Consider the following 24,728-nt stretch of genomic DNA (forward strand, 5'->3'; position numbering starts at 1 on the left):
GTGTGACTAGTGTAGATGGGACATGTTGGCCAGTGTGGGCAAGTTGGGCTGAAGGGCCTGTTTCCACACTGTATCACTCTATAACTCTATTCCTGTGTTGGTTCAGCCTTGCAACACTGCCAGGCTATGCTTCATGATGTTTTTTTAATCTTTAGTTTAGAGACACAGAGCGGAAACAGGCCCTTCAGCCCACCAAGTCCGCACCGACCAGTGATCCCTGCACATTACACTATCCTACACACATTAGGGACAATTTACACTTATAATAAGCCAATTAACCTACAAACCTGTACGTCTTTGGAGTGTGGGAGAAAACCAAAGATCTCGGAGAAAACCCACGTGGTCACAGGGAGAATGTACAGACTCTGTATAGACAGCACCCGTAGTCAGGAGGGAACCCGGGTCTCTGGCGCTGCTAACGTTGTAAATCAGCAAGTTTACTGCCGTGCCACCAAGTACATTGCAAACTACCTACGCAGTTTGCAGCCAGTGGCAATAGGTTTGGCTAATACTGCCCCTCAAGTGTGTTACAAATAACACATATCCTCCATTCAGGGGAATAAGTTGTTGGTCCTTGTTGGCTGCTGGTAATGTTATCCTGCGGTGGATACAATAAACCAAATACCATTGCCAGGTTATAATTTTCATATTTAAAGTCTGATCTTGTTCGTCTGTATATGTATATATGTGTGTGTATATGTGGTTGTCTTTACATCTTCGCAAAAACACTACGCAATACCGATTACATTTTTACATATTCCGATTGACATTTTTCCCGTTGAGGCCGGGAGCACCTTAACTGAACATTTCATGCTTTATTTCTCGACTTATTTTCATTACTGATTAAAAGTCTAAAAAAGTCAAAAGACTTTAAAATTAAAACCAACAGCTTCAAATGATGACATCACAATGGCTTAGCTCGCAGTGAAAAGCCTCAGTGAAGATTTCATCCTATATTTGACACGTTATTCGCGATTAAAGATTTAAAAATACCAACTCACACAAAATTTTTACATATTCTGATTCACATTTTTCCCCTCGAGGCGAGATCACTTGCACAGAACATTTTATGCTTTATTTCTCGACTTATTACTGATTAAAGTAAAAAAAAAATCAAAATACCTTTCATTTCAAACCGACCAGCTTCAACTGATGGCATCTTTGAATTTCACACCGACCAGCTTCAACTGATGACGCCACAATGGCTTGACTAGCAGGGGGAGGGCGAAATGCTATTGCAAACCGCAGGGCAAGTGCAATTGGAATTTTTTTTAAAGATCACTGCTGAGGAAAGGAAGTGCTGAAATCTTACGTTCGGGAACGACTTGAGATGGAAGACCACGACTACCGTGGGGGCTACGGATAGGGAACGGGTGCTTTGGAGGAGCAGACCCAACGGGGACCCAACGGGGACCCAACGGGTCTGCACTTGGTCTAGTATATTTTTAAATATGGGGATTGTGGGGATTGCCAGAATTTTTTTTACTCTCTTCAAGAAAACTAACTTAAAAAGGAAGAAAAAAAATTACCTGACCTGGGAAATGTTAGCATGAAAGATGCCTTGACATTTTGCCTCATCTTAATTGGTTCTTTTGAACAAATCTAACAATTATTGGTCAGAATATGCTAGTGAATACATAGGCAAACAATTAAGTCCTGTATTTGATGATATGTTGGTGTGAAATGAGGGCGAATTTATGACATTGTTGTAAATTTAATGGGAATAGACAGTAGACAATAGACAATAGGTGCAGGAGTAGGCCATTCAGCCCTTCAAGCCAGCACCACCATTCAATGTGATCATGGCTGATCATCCACAATCAGTACCCTGTTCCTGCCTTCTCCCCATATCCCTTGACTCTGCTATCTTTAAGAGCTCTATCTAACTCTCTCTTGAAAGCAACCAGAGAACTGACCTCCACCGTCTTCTGAGGCAGAGAATTCTACAGACTCACAACTCTCTGTGTGATAATGTTTTCCCTCATCTCCATTCTAAATGGCTACCTCTCATTCTTAAACTGTGGCCCGTGGTTCTGGACTCCCCCAACATCGTGAACATGTTTCCTGCTTCTAGCCTGTCCAAACCCTGAATAATCTTATATGTTAGAATTAATTTGACTTAATTTAACTACTGAAGAGTAGGTGAGAAACTGGAAATCTTAAACTGCAGCACGGTGGTGCAGCAGTAGTTGCTGCCTTACGAAAATGCAGCGCCGGAGACCCAAGTTCGATCCCGACTACGGGTTCTGTCTGTACGGAGTTTGTACATTCTCCCCGTGACTTGCATGGGTTTTCTCCGACATCTTCCGTTTCCTCCCATCCTCCAAAGGCGTACAGGCATGTAGGTTAATTGGCTTGATAAATGTAAAAATTGGCCCTAGTGGGTGCAGGATAGTGTTAATGTTCGGGGATTGCTGGTCGGCGCGCACCTTGTGGGCTGAAGGACCTGTTTCTGCACTGGATCTCTAAACAATACTAAACTAAACTACACATATAACTGGACTTGATTTTGTACTAAGTTTTCTCCCATTTTCTTTGTAAGTTGTTGACACCTTGCTGTGGTCTTCCTTCTTGCTATGCTGAATGGCTATTCTTTATGTCCTTGCCATTGTCAGCACAAAAGCAAAATGACACAGAAATATCAGGCAGAGCAAAGGGAGAGATCTGGCAACTTCAGCAGTTCAAGGGAGAAAATGACAAAGTTCATGTCACAAAGTTAATGGATAGAGAGGTAATCAATTTGTTAATTGCACTGTGTATAACAAGCAATCCGTCAGCATAAGGACTGAATTAAAATCTGTCCATGCCTGATTGTCATATGCTCATGAATGCATTTGTTAAACATAGTAGTTACTGTTCTGGAAGTTAAGATTCTTATTTCCATTTGATTGTTGTGCTCAATAACTAAGAACCTAAACCAAAACAGTTGATTGAGCTGTGAGGACGTCATTCAAAATTGGAGATGTGACATTTTGACTGCACGCCTAAATGGCCAGTCCCTCTTCTCCCCTCTCCCATCGGGCAAAAGGAATGGACAAGTGTGAAAACGCACATCTCCAAATTCAAGGACAGTTTTTCCCTGCTGTTATCAGGCAACTGAATTATCCTACCACAACCAGAGAGCAGTGCTGAACTACTATCTACCTCTTTGATGTTCCTCGGACTATCCTTGACCAGACTTTGCTGGCTTTACCTTGCACTAAACGTTATTCCTTTTTATGTATCTAAGCACTGTAAATGGATTGATTGTAATCATGCATTGTCTTTCTGCTGACTGGTTAGCTCGCAACAAAAAGCATTGCACTGTAGCTCGGTACACGTGACAATAAACTAAACTGAAGCTGAAACTGAAATGCACTCAATGCATGCAAGAGAACCTCATGTATTGTTGACACTGGAAGAACTGTTGGGTTTGTACAACAGTCAGAAGATCCTGTCACCAGCAACTGCTCCCCTCCTCCCTATGGTAGATGTTGAGTTTTCACAACATTTCTAGATAAGTATTCTGTGAAATAGAATTCTGAGGACAACGGTAATGACCTGCAGCTTGAAATTGCAGCCAGGTCAGATTAAGTTAAATGCTTGAATTACGTCCATGCTTTTCTGAAGGAAAAGAAGGTTTCTTCATCATCACAGGGTCTAATTCCTAAACACTTCCAACCCAAATTATTGTGGAAGCACCTTCACCAGAAGGACTGCAGCTGTTCCAGATGTTAAATGAACATCAACTTCTCAAAGAAAGCGGAATGAATGGCAGTAAAACAGCATACATAAAATCACCACAACATCTGGTCATATTGGCTATTTAACAGATTTGACAATTAGTTGTGATGGTCATCATCAGCAATGGTTAAGTTCAAAAACACTTCCGCTGCTCTTCCATTGTCTGTCTTTTCCAAATATATGTATCATTGGTAAGGATAGAGGGATACAATCTCCACAGTGCAAACCTCCAACCTGCCCTCGAAGCCATATTATTTGTGAGGATTCAAATTAAGGATCCGGTCAATAACTTCCAGAGCGTTGATGATGGGGATAGATGGGGTAGAAGGTGGGGTGAGAGGATTAGAAGATGGTGAGGCCATTGAATGTTAAAGGTAATTTGAAGTTGGTTGTGAATGCCACAGTTTCATTTTAGAGAAGTAACAAATTCTGTTTATTAACAAAGCAAAAAGTCCCAAACAGAAGCATCAGCTGTCCATTTCCATCCACAGATGCTACCTAAACTATTGAGGGGTTCAGAACCCCTCTGAAGTCTGAATAAGAGTCTCGACCCGAAACATCACCCATCCCTTCTCTCCAGAAATGCTGCGTATCCCGCTGAGTTACTCCAGTATTTCGTTTGAGGGGGTTCCTCCAGCAGTTTGTATACTGCTGAAGATCTGGTTAAGTTGTTGATAACAACTGTATATTACTATCCAAGTGACAGCAATAAAGACATAAGTCTTAAGCTTTCCTCCAAGGACGCAATTGGGAAAACAAGCCGGATATAACATCCCAATAGCGAGGTGCAATTGTGCACATGTTTCCATGTAAATATGTGCTTAATAATAACTTCCCATTCACATTGTAATTGTTTTGCAGCTGAACCAGAGTCAATGATGCTAGGCTGAGCTTATGGCCTAAGTAACAAGGATAGACATCTCTTTCAGAGTGAAGCTAGAGCCTGCAAGTAGCCTCTCGGCCTGCAGTCCTGAAAGCATTTCTGGAAATTAATATATTTCTTTGAAGTTTTTTTAAAAACCAACTTTTCACTCCCTGAAGGTAAATGAGGAAATAATGGAAAGCACTTTTTTCTAAAGATGTGGACAAAAATGCCTGAGGTTTCAATTTACTGCTGGTGAGTGGATCTGTGCTGGATTAAAATGACTGTGTATACAGAATGTCTGTGCCTGACAACCTATGAGCATTGAATTGGCCCAACCCTTCCACTCCCTGAACTCACTGAACAAGAACTTGCCCTGAAGGGAAGGTTAATTTTAACGTTTTGTTGAAGGGTTTAGAGGAGGGATTGGTTTTTTAAGTATTTTTTTTAAACTTGAGAGTATTCGAGTTACATTTTTCTACTCAATATTTAAAGATCTTTACATTATTTCTCATTGTCCTGCCTTGATTAAGCTGCAGATGCAGGAGACTGCAGATGCTATAATCTATGTCGTTGGATGGCACAGTGGGACTGGCGCAGCAGTAGCTTTGCTGCCTAACAGCGACAGACCTGGGTTCCATCCTGACTCTAGATGCAGTCTGTACTGAGTTTGCACGTTCTCCCTGTGACTGCGTGGGTTTTCTCCGGGTGCTCCGGTTTTCTTCCATACAACAAAGATGTACAGGTTTGTAGATTAATTGGCTTGAGTAAAAATTGGCCCCTCGTGTTTGTAGAATAACACTAGTGTACGGGGTGATTGCTGGTCAGTGCGGACTCGGTGGGCCGAAAGGCTGGATTCTATGCTGTATCTCTAAAGTCTAACATCGAAACTGATTGTTGGAGGAACTCAGGATCGAACAGCATCTGTGGATCTAAAGGAAATGCCGATGCATCAGGTCTTCCTCTCATTTCAGTTAAAAAACAAGTAACATTTACATTGTACCTTGTCATATAATATCCTAAAGGACTGTGTCAAAATAAACTCTCTTGATGCTAGGCCACTATCCTTTGTCATACAATACCAAGCTCAGGAAATCCAACAAAATGATAGCCCAAATAATCAGCAAAGTTGAAGATAGACACAAAAGCTAGAGTAACTCAGCGGGACAGGCAGCATCTCTGGAGAGAAGGAATAGGTGACATAGAAACATAGAAAATAGGTGCAGGAGTAGGTCATTCGGCCTTTCGAGACAGCACCGCCATTCAATATGATCATGGCTGATCATCCAGAATCAGTACCCCATTCCCACTTTCTCCCCATATCCCTTGATTCCATTAGCCCTAAGAGCTAAATCTAACTCTCTCTTGAAAACATCAAGGGAATTGGCCTCCAAATGCCTTCTGTGGCAGAGAATTCCACAGATTCACAACTCTCTGTGTGATAAAGTTTTTCCTCATCTCCATTCTGAATGGCTTACCTCTTATTGTTAAACTGTGGCCCCTGGTTCTCGACTTCTGTTAGCTTCAATAAAAGACATTTTGGGTCAAGACCCTTCTTCAGACTGGTTAGGGATAAGGGAAACAAGAGGTATAGACGCTAATGTAGAGAGATAAAGAACAATTAATGAAAGATATGCAAAAAAGTAACGATGATAAAGGAAACAGACCATTGTAAGCTGCTTGTTGGGTGAAAATGAGAAGCTAGTGTGACTTGGGTGGGGGAGGAATAGAGAGAGAGGGAATGCCGGGGCTACCTGAAGTGAGAGAAATCAATATTCATACCATTGGGCTGTAAGCTGCCCAAGTGAAATATGAGATGCTGTTCCTCCAATTTGCATTTAGCCTCACTCTGACAGGAGGAGACCAAGGACAGAAAGGTGTGTGTAGGAATGGGAAGGTGAATTAAACTGTCCAGCAACCGGGAGATCAGGTTGGTTCATGCGGGCTGAGTGAAGGTGTTCTGCGAAACGATCGCCCAGTCTGCGTTTGGTCTTGCCGATGTATAAGAGTCCACATCTTGAACAACGAGCCAATGCGGGTGCCCATAGCTACGCCTTGAACTTGGAGGAAGTGGGAGGGGTCAAAGGAGAAGTTATTGAGGGTGAGGACCAGCTCCGCTAGGCAGAGTAGAGTGTTAGTAGAGGGGAAAGTGGATGATTCTGCGAAATCAACAAAGTTGATTGTTTTATATAAATAGAACCTCAATTTAAAGTCTCTTCAGACAAGCGAGACGACCGACAGTGTGAATGTTTCTGTAGAATGCATTGAAGGAATTTTTATTTTATATCCACTATTTCCGGAAATAGAGCACCACAAAAGAACAGCAAAAGGAAAAGTAGAACCTTTTTATCAGATGCAGAACATTCAAATAAATGGCTCAAGCAGTGACACAGAATGGGCAGGAGTGAAAGAAGTAAAGAACTAAAGACCTGCACCATGTATATTTATGAAGAATCAAACAAAAGATATTTTGATGCTTGAGGCTGGTGATGGGGAGGGTGGAGGGGAGGTGTCTGCATGTGGAGAACAATAGAAACAGACACAATCTCAAGGGTGTAAGTGTTAGCCATTTGCAATAACGATGTAACAAGGCTGTTAATGAATGTGGGTTGCTGTTTACACCAGGGCAGTGTTTCTAATTTCTGACACTGCTGCTTCCTTGACGTTGGCCCCAGACACACATCTAGGAATTCAGCCTCAGTTATTTGTACCTGAATGTGAGCTTGACCTCACTTGGAAGTAACCCTAGTTTTAATGAAGTGGCACAATCTCAGCCGTATATTGAAATCTGAAACCTTTTTATCACAAGTGCTGATTGCTTTGGTGTAAAAATGTGTTGAATATCATCCAGAGCAATATTCAGCAATTCTTCAAACCGGTTTAAAAAAAAAAAAAAAATCTCAATAAATGGTATTTGGGAGGCCCTTCTTCTTCCATACATTTGTTGAAAGAATATAGACACAAAATACTGGAGTAACTCAGCCAGGCAGCATCTCTGGAGAGAAGGAATGGGTGACATTTCGAGTCGAGACCCTTCTTCAGGCTGATTTATTTTGTTATTTTGATATTCTTTGTTTAAAGAATATTTGGCTTTTGTGGAATAAGTGCTATTAAGGTCATTCTGAGTAATTAATCTTCAAGGACAGTGTTTAATTATTTTTATAAATTCCACTTGAGGCAGAAATTTTTGATTTGTCATCTGCAGTGGGAATCCAGTTAATCTGATCGCTTATCATATCTCTCATCCATTACACCCATCCACTCAGTTTGTGCTAGACCACATTTCAAGTGACATCATCAAACAGCTAGCGGCTGTTCCTGAACCATGCAGACTTCTTTGTGACAACAGTAGTGTTATCTGTCTGTTTTGTTAAACTAATACATTACTTTCTATGTCGGTTGGAGTCAGTAGTTTCTTTGGATTATATTTTATTAAGCATTGTAGCAGAAACTCACATGATGTCACTATGATTGTTGCCATGACAACCTCTACAGATATACATTCAAATGATGCATGATAAAAGATCCTTGCATGCGGTCTACTGCTTTGTACCCTTAGATTTATGTGTTACTTGACAATAACACACTGTTAACAGGATGTATTTAGTGCCGGAGTGTTCTTCGTGACAACTGCTTTAGTCTGTCCAGTGTTAGTGCCACATTTTTGTTGTAATTTTGCATTCTTCGTTGATGCATCTAATTCCAAATTCCCGAATAAGGCTGAAGACCAAAAGTTTCAAGATTGTTTCTTTTCCTGGAACTTACACATACATTTTCCAGTCAGTTTCATTTCCAATCATTGAAAAATGTTACGTTCCCAAGTTCCCCTTTCTCTGCAGCTATTAACTAATGATGGTATATAATTTCACAGCCTTGCACTTCTACAAGGCTGTTCTTCATGTTGAGTCATGACAATGAGTGTTTGCAGGTTATTTGACGTTAAGACCACCTCAGTAAGCCTGATATACTTATTTGACAGCGACCCACATAATCCTTTACAGCATGTGCTTCTGGATAGCAATTAAGAGAAGGAATCTTGGTGGATTTACTTTCTCTGGTTTATGACTACCGAGTGCAATTGCAGTACCTAGAGATAAAAGCAAAATTCTATAGAAGGTGAACTAGAAAAAAAGAAAACAATGAAGTCCTCAGCAGGTCAGAAAGCATCTGTGAATGGAGAAAGAGAGTTAGCGTTTCAGTTCAGGCAAAGGGTCACTGACCTGTTCAGTTCAATGTTTGCTCCATCAGACATTAGCCAACTCAGCACAAAACAGGGGACTGAGTTTGAACTTGATGACCTCTATGGCTCAGTTGCATGTGGATGGTGATTTTATTAACTGATCCACGGTGATGCCTTAAAACAAAAATCTAATTTGCAGTTATATGTCTTCTTAAACTAAAAGTGATCTGAAATTCAGCTTCTGTCTTGGAATATACTCATAGGCTTAATAAATAAGTGTTGCCTGACATTGCCTGTTTGTAGATTAACACTGATATATCAGTGCTAGTTACAGTATATTATGAGGCTCAGAGCTACCAGCGCTGCTCATTATTATAATCAGAACTGTCCTGCGATATAAATACTTCACTTTTTGTAAAATGTGAGTTGAAAAATCTTTTTCCAATTCATTTCACTTTGGTTCAGTGGTCATGTAAGTTGATGGCTATTGAATTTGCAGAGAGCTGCAGTGGCTATATGGTACAGAGATCTGAGTGAGACAGCAGGAAATGTATTTTGCCATCTTATTCTGGCTAATTCCACTCTCTTCCTTCCAGTTGTCTTTTCTTTCTTGCTTTGCATTCCATCTACAATTTCCTGATACTTTTGAGGTATTTTTCACCACCTCCATCCATGTGATGCGTTTTTGAGTTCCACATATTTACAACGGTGCATTCATCTGTGCAACAGGAGTCTTGTTTTCTTTTTACCATTAATATCCCTCTGAGTAATAAAGAACGCATTTCACCATCCGTTCCTCCCTGAAAATCAATTGCTATAAACTTTCTTTTGTTTGAATAACAATCTCAGTACAGAGGGTGGGGTGAGGTGGGGTGAGATAGGGTTGTCGTGTGGTGGAAGTAATAACGACGACGATAGTATTGCCCAGGGTTGTGGAGCAGAAAATTACGGGGATTCCCACTGTGTGTGTGAGATCACAAAAAATATGTCTAAAATCAGCAGAGACATTTTAAAGATATATTGTTTATTAGCTTTATGTTCTGCAATTTAAATGTATTTAATACATTTAAATTTTACTGCAGAAGCAAACAAGGGCATGCGGTTGTAATGATAATTGAATATAAATGTACAGCAGGCAAATGTATCACATGGTATCAGAGATTGAACTATTCAGGTTGTAACAGCTCCACTCATTCACATATAGTCCAGATTTCTGTCTGTCGTTCATTATAGTTGCCTTTGATTTTGTTCTTTTTCTTGTTTTTTTCTTGTTTTGTTATTTCTTAAAAGTAAAAGATGTTAAGATAAGCTTGACATGTTCAAGCCTCAGTTAAAGCCAAGCCCAGCGAATAGTCGAGTTCTCCCGGAATCACCCCAGTACTGTTCCTTAGAGGACCCCAAATGCACCAGCATGCCTCTTCCTTCATACCCCCCCCCCCCCCCCCCCCCCCCCCCCCCCCCCCCCCCATTTTCCCACACCAGCTACCCTGTGGCCTTGCGGAATGAACAGGCCAATTAGGGACAGTTTTGTGCTGTAGGCACCGTGCCGATTAGAAAGTGGATTGAGAGTGCCCGAACTTATTTCACGCAAGAGCCTTACAGCGAACAGGCACACAGGAGACTTTCATCCTCTCATCCTCGGCTGGATCTGAACCCAGCTCCCAGAGGTGAAAGGCAAACGTATCCCCCATCAATGCTGTATTTTAATTCATCTCCATCACACAGTCAAGCTCGTACACTCCTCCCAGCTAGAAAGCTATTCAAATGAGTTGACCTTACATTATTGGCGGGGTCAGCTCATCTGTGTGCTGGAGCACATAGTGCCTGAGATGGTGCGGCGCTGGGACCATCTTAGCGGCCTCACAGTTTAAACAAATATATTCAGGCAGAATAAGACAACTTTGGTAGATTTCTTTTGTAATTGCTCTCAGATTTCCCTTGCTGTTTTATGGTGATGGAAGCATTATAATGTGCTTGCTACGCACCTGCACTGTGTGTTGAATAGCAGGCTCGAAGATATTTCTCTGCTGCATCAATCAGTCAGAAAATGAAAGATAATGGGTGGGAAAGCTAATAGTGACATGAACTTTCCTTTCACCCAGCTTCCTCTCGAGCAAACTAACATACTTGTGCAACGCAAAGTGCAGCCCGTGCCTCCTGCCTGAACTAGTTTTGACCCAACAGACCATCAAGAGAATGCCAGTAATACTGATATTGTTTGGTCCTCACCCTTTCCACTCTTTTCATGCCCATATCTACAATTACATGGCCCAGGCCTCAGTGAGTGGTGACATTTCAATTTTTACTATTCCATTCATGACGTGCTGCTTCTTGAAGCATTACATCTCAAATTTGCAAACCGTGCTGTTGAATGACAGACTCGCGCTGTCTTATAAGAGATAACTTTAGTTTAGGCTTCAGTCCTGAGAAGTAAATGTTGCCACAAGGAACTGCAGATGCTGCAATCTTGTGTAGAACACAAAGTACTAGAGTAACTGCGGAAACATCTCTGGTGGACATGGACAGGTGAAGTTTCAGGTCGGGACCCTTCTTCAGACTTCAGATTCTTCATCCTGAAGAAGCGCCTCGACCAGGAACATCACCGATTCATGTCCTCTAGAGATGCTGCCTGACCCGCTGAGTTACTCCAGCACTTTGTTTCTAAGTACATGGTGACATTGGTTTGGTTGATGGTTGCATTTCCTGAGGGATACAATTCGAACAACAAATATATCCGAGTGGAAAACCCATCTTGGAGCTCCATCTGTGATGAACATAGTAACATATTTTTTGTAAATCACTTGTGTTGTAAATAATGTCTTGGTTTTGTTGTGGCTGCTTTCCCTTCTTGCAGAATGTGTATGGAAGAACTGCTGGTTTAAACCGAAGACAGACACGAAAGGCTGGAGTAATGTTTGCGCTGACTGGATACACGCAACAAAAAAGCTTTTCACTGTACACGTGACAATAAACTAAACTAAACTAACTCAGCAGGTCAGGCAGCATCTCTGGAGAGTGTGAATAAGGGTCACGACCTGAAACGTCATCTATCCCTTCTCTCTAGAGATGCTGCCTGACTCACTGAGTTACTCCAGCCTTTTGTGTCTGCCGCCCTCCTTGCTGATGAGGATGTTCTATTATCCATTGGCTTTGCATCCAACTTGATAGTTGCTGGGGGCTAGAATTGTTTGTCAAAGTGAAAAATTGGGTAGTGGGAGTTGAAAGGCAGTGTGAGCCTCGTGATTACTTCATATGGTCAAGTCGGCGCAGTTAATCCTTAACCTGGTACCAGGCTGGAGTTTGAGAAAAGCATACAAGGTGTTTGGCAAGTTAACTCAATAGTTTTTGCTGTCTTTTCCATTTCTGGCCTTTGTCCAACCATTTGCCTATCAAAAAACCCCCCTCACCTGTATCCACCTGCAACTTGCCAGGCTTTGTCCTGCCTCTCCTATCCTCCAGCTTACTTCCCCTATTCCATACAATCAGTCTGAACAATGGACCCAACCTGAAATATCACCTACCGTTGTTCTCCAGAGTTGCTGCCTAACTCGCTGAGTTACTCCAGCACCCCGTGTCTTTTTTGGACCAAAGTATTTTTATGGATGCAGTTGTGATTTGCTTTGATTTAACCAGTGTTTATGTTGTACTGAAACTAAACTGAACAGGCTGATTTTACTTTCTCCCATAATGTTTGCACGTGGAGTGACACAGGATTAAAATTAAGGGCCTGTTTCAACGCTGTATCGCTAAACTAAAAAAATCTAAAGGACAATAGCAAATGGAGGACAAAATGATATCAGGATAGCACTTACAATGTATTTTGTGTGCATTATTTAATTATTTAATAACGACAAATATATTCACTCAGATATTTAAGTATTGGAGCCGTTTGCCCTGAAGCATTGACTAATAAAACTGAAAGTTTCACAAATTCTCAAAACTAGTTGGTAACTAGCTCTGACCCTCAGTATTTTCCTGCCAAACCTACATAAATCACTGGGCATCAATTGTCTGTCAATACCCAGTGATATTCCTTAATACGTTAGCTATTTATTGTTGTACAAAAGCTGGATAATTGCCGATAGCAGATTTGTGAATTAATTTGATTTATCATTGGATCGTCTAATACGAAATGGATCGTCTATTACATCTATATAATATATGAATTTGTTGATGTTATTGACTCGTTCACAATGGTATCCGTGGAGAAAATTCTTATCGGACCAATGTATGAACATAACATTGTATTTTCTCCGTGTGCTAAAATTGAAGTGCCTTTGCTGCCCACACACTTCTTTTTCCGTAATGCCATGAAATGGCAGAAACAGCACCTACTGTGATATGTCTGAGTGCACTGGAAGATTGATTAGCCTTCTGTGCTCCACAGGCTCCCTGCACCCCATGAACTATAATTCTTCTTGTGCTTTATCAAGATATGGTACCCTGCTGTGGTGGTAGAGACCGTATAACTTCAGCTGCTGGGCTGAGGGCAAAATGCACTCCTCTGTAAAGTATAAAGGGAATCAGAAGTTAAATTTCTGCACAAATTGTGCGGGAGGGAAAGTTCTGATCATGTGTCACCCAGTGGCAATGAAAATCACCTGAACATCTTTTTGTAGACAATACAATTTTGGTGGATTACCCCTCAGACTATTTGCCATTTCTCCTTTCTCAGCCAATATATTTCCCAACACAAACAACTGGAAGAGCTTAGGTATGTAACGTGTAAATAAACACTTTGTTTCATCAATTCCTTTCTTGCTGTATTTTTGTGTTGGGAAGGCAAGTTTCAGAATTCATGAAATCGCCTGTCAAAAGATCCCAATAAGTTTTCATATCAAACAGGATATGAAAAGATTTTCCTTCATATTTGTGACCATGCTTTCTGGGAAGATATAAAATGAGAAAATACTGAGATAACTGAAATCTTAAACATTTTCTGCTCCACCCAGGCTTATTGCTTTGACTATGTGTTAACCTGAGCAAGATGTTCTAACATTGCAATAGTAATTATTCTCTGAAAGCACTCGATTAACCATAAAATATATCGATGCACTTTGAACGGCACAAGAAAGGTACTTTATAAAGTTGATTTTTTTTCTTATTAAATAATAAAATTGGACTACATTTGAAGACTTTTGATATGGTATCTGCACCTAAACATTTTGTGTGTGGAATGTACAGAACACCTTGTGCAGTGCAGACTGAAATCTTGAGAGATACAGTTGTGTTTTCAAAAATACTGTGCATGGTCATTTTTAGCATTATTGTTAATGCATGGTCAGAGGTGTGAACATTGTATTTGTAACGTTGCTTGTCACTCTTGGGTGCAAATGACAAACCAATAGCCTTGCTCTGAGACATTTGTAATTCAACCCCTGATTATCTGTTAATTTGGAAAATAATGCCTTGCATTTATGTAATCTACCTTATAACTCAGAGGTATCCCAAAGTGCATTACAGCTAATACATACGTTTACAGTTTTATCACTGTAGGTATGTAGGGAAATCTCCAGCTAATTTTCTCAAAGCAAGACTTGACAAAGAATAATAATAGAAATGACCTGATTTGTTACAGTAATCAGATTTAAGGATTAAATACTGGGGAATACACTCTGATGATCTTCAACTGAAACACATGATCTTTTTACACACATTTACAGGCATTTACAAGGTTTTCTTTGACAGATTTACAAGGATGTTGCCAGGACTTGAGGGGCTGAGCTATTGGGAGAGGTGGAGCAGGCTAGGACTCTATTCCTTGGAGCACAGGAAGATGTGGAATGATGAGAAAGAGACCAGGTAAACACACTTGCCTAGAGTAGGAGAATCAGGAACCAGATGACATTGGTTTAAGGTGAGGGGGGAATTATTTAATAGGAACCTGAGGGGTGACTTTTTTACACAAAGGGTGGTGGGTATATGGAAGGAGCTGACAGAGGAGGTAGATGAGGCAATGTTTAATAAACTATTGCAATGTTTAATAAACATTTAGTCTTGGATAGGATAGGTTTAGAGGAATATGGACCAAATGTAGGTAGGTGTAGATGGGACATGCTGGTCAGTGTGGGCAAGTTGGGACAAAGGGCCTGTTTCTGAGCTGTATGACTTTATGACTATGACATCGAAGAGGGAAAGAGGAACTCATTTTTGCATCTCATCAGTAAGTTGCAGCTGTGACAGAGAAGTACTGTATCAATCACTATCAACAGATTTTTAGTTTAGTTTGTTTTAGTTCAGTTTAGATTTGTCAGTCAAAAAACCATGCTGACTTTGGCTTACTTTATCATGTGCTTCAAACTTCCAGAAACTCCTGCCATTGCTTAAGAATAAGGGGTAAGCCATTTTGAACAGAGATGAGGAAACACTTTTTCACACAGAGAGTTGTGAATCTGGAATTCTCTGCCTCAGAGGGCGGTGGAGGCCGGTTCTCTGGATACTTTCAAGAGAGAGCTACATAGGGCTCTTGAAGATAATGGAGTCGGGGGATATGGGGAGAAGGCAGGAATGGGGTACTGATTGTGGATGATCAGCCATGATCACATTGAATGGTGGTGCTGGCTTGAAGGACCGAATGGCCTACTCCTGCACATATTGTCTATTGTCTATTGTTCACAGTCATTCCTGCTGAGGTCCCTTTCCAATCAAATTTAGCCAGCACTTCCCTCATGCCTCTGTTAGTTACTATCATGGCAATTTCTTAACTTTCCAATGTCCAACTTTTGATTGCCATTACTACTTGGGGATTTGGTGGAGATATAGTTTACTCACCAACAGATAGCAAAAATGAATCTTCCAGTCATAGTTTATTGATTACGTAGTCTTTTATTGAAGTAGCACAAAACAAAGAAATTATTCATATAACTTTTCATTCTTACTAACTGTTTAATCCGTGCCGTGTTGAGTACAAATGTGTCTTGTAGCAATAATCGTGTGTCTTGTGGTCGTGTGGTAATAAACTGTTGTCTTCACCATCCCTCGAGGCTAAAACTAAACTCCCAATCTAAGTGACTCCGCTAGTCTCCTCAGATGTAGACACACATTTCTACGTATGAAATCCCACCTGCAAGCATATAAAAAGGATAAAACTAGAAATATCTAGACATGGCTATAATATACTAATCTTAAGCATAAATGGCTCCTACAGTTACCTTGACTCAACAGTAATACCAATACATTTGATTTCATCTTTTCCCTCTCAAACTGCAAGTTGAATTTGATCATATTCTAGTCAACACCTCCTGGTAGTTCCTTTGCAAGCCTAATCAAATCCGGATTGTTACACAACACCAAATCCAGATTTGCCTTTTCCCTTGTAGGCTTGACTACACGATGCTCTAAGAAGCCATCCTGTAGGCACTACAAATTCCTTCTTTAGGGATCTAGCATGAACCTGATTTGAAAACCCCCATGACCTCTGTCACGTATCCTTTCTTACATGCCAATTGTATCTCCTGATGTAATTAGCACCTTTGATCCTGGCTACTGTTTGGAGGCCTGTATATAATTCCCATCAAGAAAATCATTACAGGAAGAATCACAACTGAAGTTTTCCACAATAAATGGAAATTACAGCTCACAGTTGACCCATCATATCACCAACTAGAGAATGGTCCTGACCTACCATCTATCTCATTGCAGACCCTCAGGCTATCTTTAATCAGACTTTACTGGACTTTAACTTGCACCAAGCGTTCTTCCCTCTATCCTGTATCTGTACTTGTTTGTAATCATTATCAGTCTTTCCGCTGACTAGATAGCAAACAACAAAAAAGCTTTTCACTGCACCTGGGTACTCATGACAATAATTAACTAAACTAAACACCACTGCACGGACATTATTTCTATTTCCATCTCAGCATTTCCTACCACAAATTCCACCTCTTCTAAAATATTGTCCAAGGTCTAGATTTTCTCTGTGACGTTTGTTTATACAAAAATAATAATATAAGAACATCACAGGAACAGGCCTTTCGGCCCTCTATGTCTGTGCCAAAAATGATGCCAAGATAAGCTAACCTTTTATACGTGCACATGATTCATACCCCTCCATTCCCTGCATATGCATGTTCGTGCACAAAAGCCTCTTAAATGCTATTATTGAATCTGCCTCCACCCCGTGTAAAATAAAAACTTGCCCCTTTTTTTCTTTAGATTTTATCCCTCTCATCTTAAGGTTTACCTCTCCTGTCTTTGATATTTTAACCCTGGCGGAAAAGGTTCTGACTGCCTACCCTATCCATGTCTTCCACAATTTTCAATACTTCTGTCATCTCTCCCTTCAACCTCTGGTATCTTAATCTGAGGAAAGACATTCTTGCCATTGAGGGAGTACAGAGAAGGTTCACCAGACTGATTCCTGGGAAGGCAGGACTTTCATATGAAGAAAGACTGGATAGGCTCGGCTTGTACTCGCTAGAATTTAGAAGATTGAGGGGGGATCTTAGAGAAACTTACAAAATTCTTAAGGGGTTGGACAGGCTAGATGCAGGAAGATTGTTCCCGATGTTGGGGATGTCCAGAACACGGGGTCGCAGTTTAAGGATAAGGGGGAAGTCTTTTAGGACCGAGATGAGAAAAACATTTTTCACACAGAGAGCGGTGAATCTCTGGAATTCTCTGCCACAGAAGGTAGTTCAGGCCAGTTCTTTGGCTATATTTAAGATGGAGTTAGATGTGGCCCTTGTGGCTAAAGGGATCAGGGGGTATGGAGAGAAGGCAGGTACAGGGTACTCAGTTGGATGATCAGCCATGATCATATTAAATGGTGGTGCAGGCTTGAAGGGCCGAATGGCCTACTCCTGCACCTATTTTCTATGCTTCTATGTTTCTATTCCAGAGAAAACAATCCAAGTTTGTCCAACAAACCCTTGTAGCTAAGAACCTCGAATCCAGGCATCAATCTGGTTTCTCCAGATAGACACAAAATGCTGGAGTAGCTCAGTGGGCCAGGCAGCATCTCTGGATAGTTGACGTTCTGGCTCGAGTCCCTTTTTCAAACTGAGTCATGGGAGAGAGAGATACAGAGATAAGGAAGTGTAAGGCGTGGAAATTAGACAATGGGGATGGAGATCAAGGAAAATGTAGACCCAAAATGGCATGCATTCCTTCTATCCAGAGATGCTGCCTGCCCCGCTGAGTTAATCCAACATTTTGTGTCTATCTTCGGTTTAAACCACCATCTGCAGTTCCTTCGTACAACAACCAGTTTCTGCAGCCTTTCCAATGCCTCCACATCCTTCCTGCATTAGGATAACCAGAAATGCACACAATACTCCAAATGCAGGCTAATCAAAGTCCTATAACGCTGCATCAGTAAACAGTCAATAACATTGATTCAGCTATGCAATCTAATTTGGGTTGATTAGGATTATGTTATCAGTAACAAGAGAACTGAAAATAGAGCAAGGCCTTAATGGAACATGATCTGCTTGACTTATTATTGTATTGGGTGAACACGTTACATTTTATTGGAGATTCAAATCAATTCAATGTGTCCCAGATAGGACAATGAAATTCTTGCTTGCTGCAGCACAACAGAATATTGTAGGCATAAATATGGAACAGTTCAGTGTGTCCATATACCATAGAATATATACCATATACCATAGAATATATATATATACACACACACATAGATAAACAGATAAAGTACAATAGGCTGTTATAGTTCAGAGTTTGTTTGAAGTTGTGTTTAAGAGTCTGATGGCTGTGGGGAAGAAGCTGTTCCTGAACCTGGATGTTGCAGATTTCAGGATCCAGTACCTTCTACCTGATGGCAGTGGAGAGATGAGTGTGTGGCCAGAATGATGACGTTGGCAGCCTTTTTGAGGTAGCGACTGCGATAGATCCCCTCGATGGTAGGGAGGTCAGAGCCGATGATGGACTGGGCAGTGTTTACAACTTTTTTGCAGCCTTTTCCGCTCTGGATGTTCAAGTTGCTGAACCAAGCCACGACACAACCGGTCAGCATGCTCTCTACTGCGCACCATCAGAAGTTCGAGAGAGTCTTCCTTGACACACCGACTCTCCGTAATCTTCTCAGGAAATAGAGGCGCTGATGTGCTTTCTTTATAATTGCATCAGTGTTCTGGGACCAGGAGAGATCTTCAGAAATATGCACAGCCAGGAATTTGAAGTTCTTGACCCGTTCCACCATTGACCCATTGATATGTGGGACTGGGGGTCCCCATCCTACCTCTTCCAAAGTCCACATTCAGTGCCTTGGTTTTGCTGGTGTTGAGAGCCAGGTTATTGTGCTGGCACCATTTGGTCAATTGGTCGATCTCACTTCTATACTCTGACTCGTCACCATTAGTGATTCGTCCCACAACAGTGGTATCGTCAGCGAACTTGATGATGGAGTTCGCACTATGTCCGGCTACGCAGTCATGAGTATAGAGTGAGTACAGCAGAGGGCTGAGCACACAGCCTTGAGGTGCTCCCGTGCTGATTGTCAGGAACATCTCAACAAACTGGATGTAAGTTTTTGCCAATAGAGTTATGAACAAATTGGAAAGCAAACCTATTTGGAAAAAAATATATATATTTTTTTTAACAACCATCAAAACAGAAGTAGCGGATTTACCAGGAAATTCAATTATAGAGGTGTTACGAGTCGTCATCGTGACCCAAACATTTACAGGCTATATCACACATGTGTTATTGAATGAATCACAGAACCAGGAATGTTTCCAGTGCAGAAGGAGTCATGTGCTTCTAATCTGTAACAAAATCTAATCTAACATCCCATGCTCTGCGACACCATTGGTCTTATTTAAACGCAACTTCGCACTCTCTTAGTGGCAGCTTTAAATTTATGACCTCTTGTCACTGGCTTCCCAACGAGGAGGAAAATGTGTTACTTTTCTTTCTATTCACTCTCTTGGAACGTTCATAATTTAAACAAAGATCCCCATTAAATTTCCATTCAGTTTTCCGCATTCCAATATCTCAAGTCTTTCCTCCTAATTATTTGTTTTCCATTTCTGGACAAGCCAAACTGTTTTGTCTGTAGTTTTAATGTTTTTTCTAAAACATTATATAAAGTGTATAAAATCATGAGTCAAATGGATAGGGTTAATGAACTTATCTTTTTACCCACCTCAAAAGTAAGAGGACATGAGGACCAAAGTGAGATGGAAGAGATTTAATAGGAACCTGAGGGGCAACTTCTTTATTCAGAGGATGGTGGGTATATGGAATGAGCTGCCGGAGGAGCCAGTTGAGGCAGGTACTATAACAGCATTTAAAACGCATTTAGACAGGTACATGAATAGGAAAGGTTTATGCAGATATGGGCCAAACACAAACAAATGGGACAAGCTTAGATGGGGTGTCTTGGTTGGCATGAGTTGGACGATTTTCTGTGCCGTATGACTCCATGGGTTTAAAAATAAAACTGGATACTCCAAAAATAGCATACTCAATGCTGTGTTTAAAAGTTTACTTACTTTCTTACTTTATTCTGGTTCTCAGTGACCCTATTTATTAAAAATAAAAAAGGTTGTTTGACCTTATTCCATGACTTTATCTACTTGTAATGCATTTGAAATCATTACATTTCACTCGTAATCCATGGCTTTTGATGTATTTCCAATGTGTTTACTTCCATTATTTTAGTTTCCTCACATATCTATACATAACTAAAACTCTGATCTTGTTATCTTCCGTTTTGGCAGTCATTCTATTTGCACAAAAACGGTACGCGACAGCGCTACAATTTTTCTCCAGCTTACTCATAGTTCTCCTGTGCTGCGATTGCACCAAGTTTCGTTCTGATCGGTAGAAGCTGGTAAGTTATCGAGGTTTAAAAATCTTAAAAACCACACGTGCGCAGATCGAATCCCTCTCCTGCCATTCGATGCCTCGCAGATTGGTCCCTTCTACTGTCACTCTGCAGGACGGCCCGCCCCTTCCAGTGCCATCACTGCAGCGTCTTTACTGCAGCTGCGGGAGGCTCTGAATATCCGGCGGAGGTCTCCAACCAGACACAATTTTCAGAGGGCGGTATTGGAATCGGCTCGACCCAACCCAGCCCAGCCTAGCCCAGCCAGTGGGGAGTCAGAGATGGAAAGCAGAGATTCTGATCCCGGCGGAGGAGAACGACCAGTGAAGCGACCAGGGACCAGCTGCCCGCTGTGATTCCCCATCGCACCCCCAACCCATTCCTCTCTGGTCCTTATCGCTGGCTCCTGCCCCCATCCCTGTGATACCTACTCTCCCCCATGGCTCTTTCCCCGTCTTTTCTCCGAGCTCTCCCCCCCCTTCCACCCTGCCCCCACACCCCTCCCCCCCCCACCCCATACTCCTCCCCCCCCACACCCCCCCCCCCCCACACCCTCCCTCCACCTACACACCCTCCCCCCCACACACCCCTTGCAGCCCTCCCAATGACCACGCACACACCCCTCTCCCACACACCTCCCCCCCCCCCCCCCACCTACACACCCTTCCCCCCCCACCCCCCCCCCCCCCCACACATACCCCCCCCACAACCCCTCTGCCCACACATATCCCTCTCCCACGCACCCCTCCCTCACACACACCCCTCCCCCCCACAAACCCTCCCTGCCCAATCACCCTCTCCCCCACAACAACCCCCCGCCCACACACCCCACAACCAGTCCCCTGCACAATGCCCCCCACAACACCACTCTTTTGCAAATGCTCAGCATGTTGGGCAAAAGATGTGCAGAGAGAAACTGAGTGAATGTTTTGGGCAATAGCTCGTTCATCGTTGGTGCAGATGTCACTTCTGATCTGATTACTTTTCTGTTTCTGTAGTCAGGCTCCAACTTTTGTTCCACGATGTTGATGAAATCCGAAATTCTAGAAATCCTTCACCAAGTCTTATTCAACCATTTTGTGTTCTCCCCAACTAATATTGTATTCTGACCCTCCAGTGACTCAGACTTACTTCATCCATCTTTGCATTTAAACACATGCATGGCTATGTTCTTCTCTAATTCCTTGAAGTAATGTCAACCCAAGAATCTTTACGCATCTGACTCTGGATGTTGTATCCTTCATCTTACAACTGGTGGTAATGTATTCAATCATAATCTCAAATTAACTGCCCAAATCCATCCTGCTCTCCAGATCATAATCTATTCACAACCAGATTCAGACATACGTGCCATATAGGTAATACATCCCAGCTGCCTCCCAGAGATCACAACTATCACAGAAGCCAGTCTTTGTGCAATTTGATTAATTCCATATGATATCAAGAAATAATGAATAGCATAGGAAACACCAAAAGGCTATGAAACTAAACAGCAATCCAGGTGAAGTATGCTTCTTGACTATATCTATACCGTCAGATATACCGTTTCAAATCAGTTACAACAATATGAACAATTGTCCGAGCTTATCCTATTCACAAAAAGCAGGAAAAATCCAATCTGAATAATTGTTACTAATACATATACAGAGGGATAAAGGTGGGAGGGGGAAACATTCTGATATATGCAGCCAAAATTTTGGCTGCATATATCTCAGAACAATGAGACTGTTCACAAATGTCAGTGGTAAGCAGTTCAGAGGAAGAATCTCCAGTCTGATTGAAGGGACAATGGTTCACAGACGTTTCAGAGAATAGGCATTCTATTATGACATCCCACAAACAAGGTGAGAAGTAAAAGGGTCAGAACAATATGCTCTAATGAGTTAATATTAATTGAATTTGTCAGAGACAACACTATTGGGAGATATGAGACTGCAGGTTCTAGGAAATGTAACATTTTTAAGGTAAATCAAAGATAGACACAAAATATTGGAGTAACTCAGCAGGACAGGTACCATCTCTGGAGAGAAGGAATGGGTGACGTTTCGGGTCGAGACCCTTCTGAAGTCTGAAGAAGAGTTTTGTGTCTCTTCGATTTAAACTAGCATCTGCAGTCTCTTTCCTACACAGATTTCAAGGTGATGCTATTTATCAAATTGTGGAATGGTCCGAACAGGAGTGGATTGAGTTAAATGCTTTTAATAAGGACTGCATGGCAATGTGGGGACATTTCCAAAGCTCTGACGATCCCATACAGGATGCCACTGCGGGCATTATTAACGTCAGATCACCACTGTAGCCAGAGTAGAACAAAGCAGGCTGGCTCAGCTGTGACAGAGTTGGAAATAATCCAAAAAAGGAGAGTCAGAGGAGATGACTTAGTCACTTCAAAAGAGATATTAGGAAAGAGGAAAGGTCTGATGTCCATAGGAAATTAGGGAGTATGCCGGGATGCATGATAATCTTAAAGCAGAGACAAAAACATCGAGAGCCTTCAAAACAACTGAAGTAGAGATTGTTGTAACTAAATCCATGGTAACAAGTAATTGCTTTAATGGAGTGCAAGATTACAATGATGACAGTTACTGATAAGAGTTATTTGCTTGCGTGATAATAATTAAGTCAGTATTGTAGGGTGTACATGTGAAACTAGATGATACTGGTCAAGCATGTATAAATACAATTATTCACAATTCATATATATTGAAGCAACAGAATATGGGAAGTGCAAGGTTTAGTTTAATTTAGTTTAGAGATACAGCGTGGAAACAGGCCCTTCAGTCCATCAAGTCTGCACCGACCAGCGATCCCCGGGCATTAACACTATCCTGCACACACTAAGGACAATTTACACACATACCAAGCCAATTAACCTACAAACCTGTATGTCTTTTGAGTGTGGGAGGAAACCGAAGATCTGAGAGAAAACCCACGTGGTCATGGGGAGAACGTACAAGCTCCGTACAGACCGCACCCGTAGTCGGGATTGAACCCGGGTCTCCAGCGCTGTAAGGCAGCAACTCTACCGCTGCACGATAGGGTATGAGACTAAATGTTTAAAAGGCCCATCAGGAGAAGTGATCCACTTGAATTATCAATGTCTGAAATGGAGACTTCATAGAAGAGACCAAAAATTGGGGGAATTTATAATTGATTAAATTTAACGCTGTATGTTGATATAAACATTTAGCTATTATTTTAAAGAGAGACACAAGAAACTGCAGATGCTGGAATCTTGAGCAAAAAACAACAAATGCTGGAGGAACTCAGCGGTTCAGGCAATAACTGTAGAGTGAATGGATAGGCGACACTTTGGGTCAAAGCACTTCCTCTGGACTGAAAGAGTGGAGGGGCAGACAGCCAGTAGATGGAGGTGAGGGGGGTGGCGGGAAGGAGAGGGGGCAAGTGCTGACATGAGATTGCATTCTGATGAAGGATCCTGACCGGAAACATCAACTGTCCATTCCCTCCACAGATGCTGCCTGACCTAGCAGGGGACCGGGGGTCAAATGAGATGGAGGAATTGAGTGAAATCCAGGTTAGCCGGGACATGGTGTTAGGTAAATTGAATGGATTAAAGGCTGATAAATCCCCAGGGCCAGATAGGCTGCATCCCAGAGTACTTAAGGAAGTAGCCCCAGAAATAGTGGATGCATTAGTGATAATTTTTCAAAACTCTTTAGATTCTAGAGTAGTTCCTGAGGATTGGAGGGTAGCTAATGTAACCCCACTTTTTAAAAAGGGAGGGAGAGAGAAAACGGGGAATTACAGACCAGTTAGTCTAACGTTGGTAGTGGGGAAACTGTTAGAATCAGTTATTAAAGATGGGATAGCAGCACATTTGGAAAGTGGTGAAATCATTGGACAAAGTCAGCATGAATTTATGAAAGGTAAATCATGTCTGACGAATCTTATAGAATTTTTCGAGGATGTAACTAGTAGCGTGGATAAGGGAGAACCAGTGGATGTGTTATATCTGGACTTTCATAAGGCTTTTGACAAGGTCCCACATAAGAGATTAGTATACAAACTTAAAGCACACAGTATTGGGGGTTCAGTATTGATTTGGATAGAGAACTGGCTGGCAGACAGGAAGCAAAGAGTAGGAGTAAACGGGTCCTTTTCACAATGGCAGGCAGTGACTAGTGGGGTATCGCAAGGCTCAGTGCTGGGAC

At 41.7% G+C, this 24,728-nt stretch overlaps 1 protein-coding gene across 1 annotated transcript in view; it reads left to right on the top strand.

The window, feature by feature from the left end:
• The window catches only part of LOC129697375 (PC3-like endoprotease variant B), a 1,319,937-nt gene that overhangs the window by 106,844 nt on the left and 1,188,365 nt on the right, over positions 1–24,728 (top strand). The gene's annotated exons all lie outside the window — the stretch shown is intronic.

The sequence above is a fragment of the Leucoraja erinacea genome, chromosome 5 (assembly GCF_028641065.1).
Source record: "Leucoraja erinacea ecotype New England chromosome 5, Leri_hhj_1, whole genome shotgun sequence".
NCBI classification, from domain to species: domain Eukaryota; kingdom Metazoa; phylum Chordata; class Chondrichthyes; order Rajiformes; family Rajidae; genus Leucoraja; species Leucoraja erinaceus.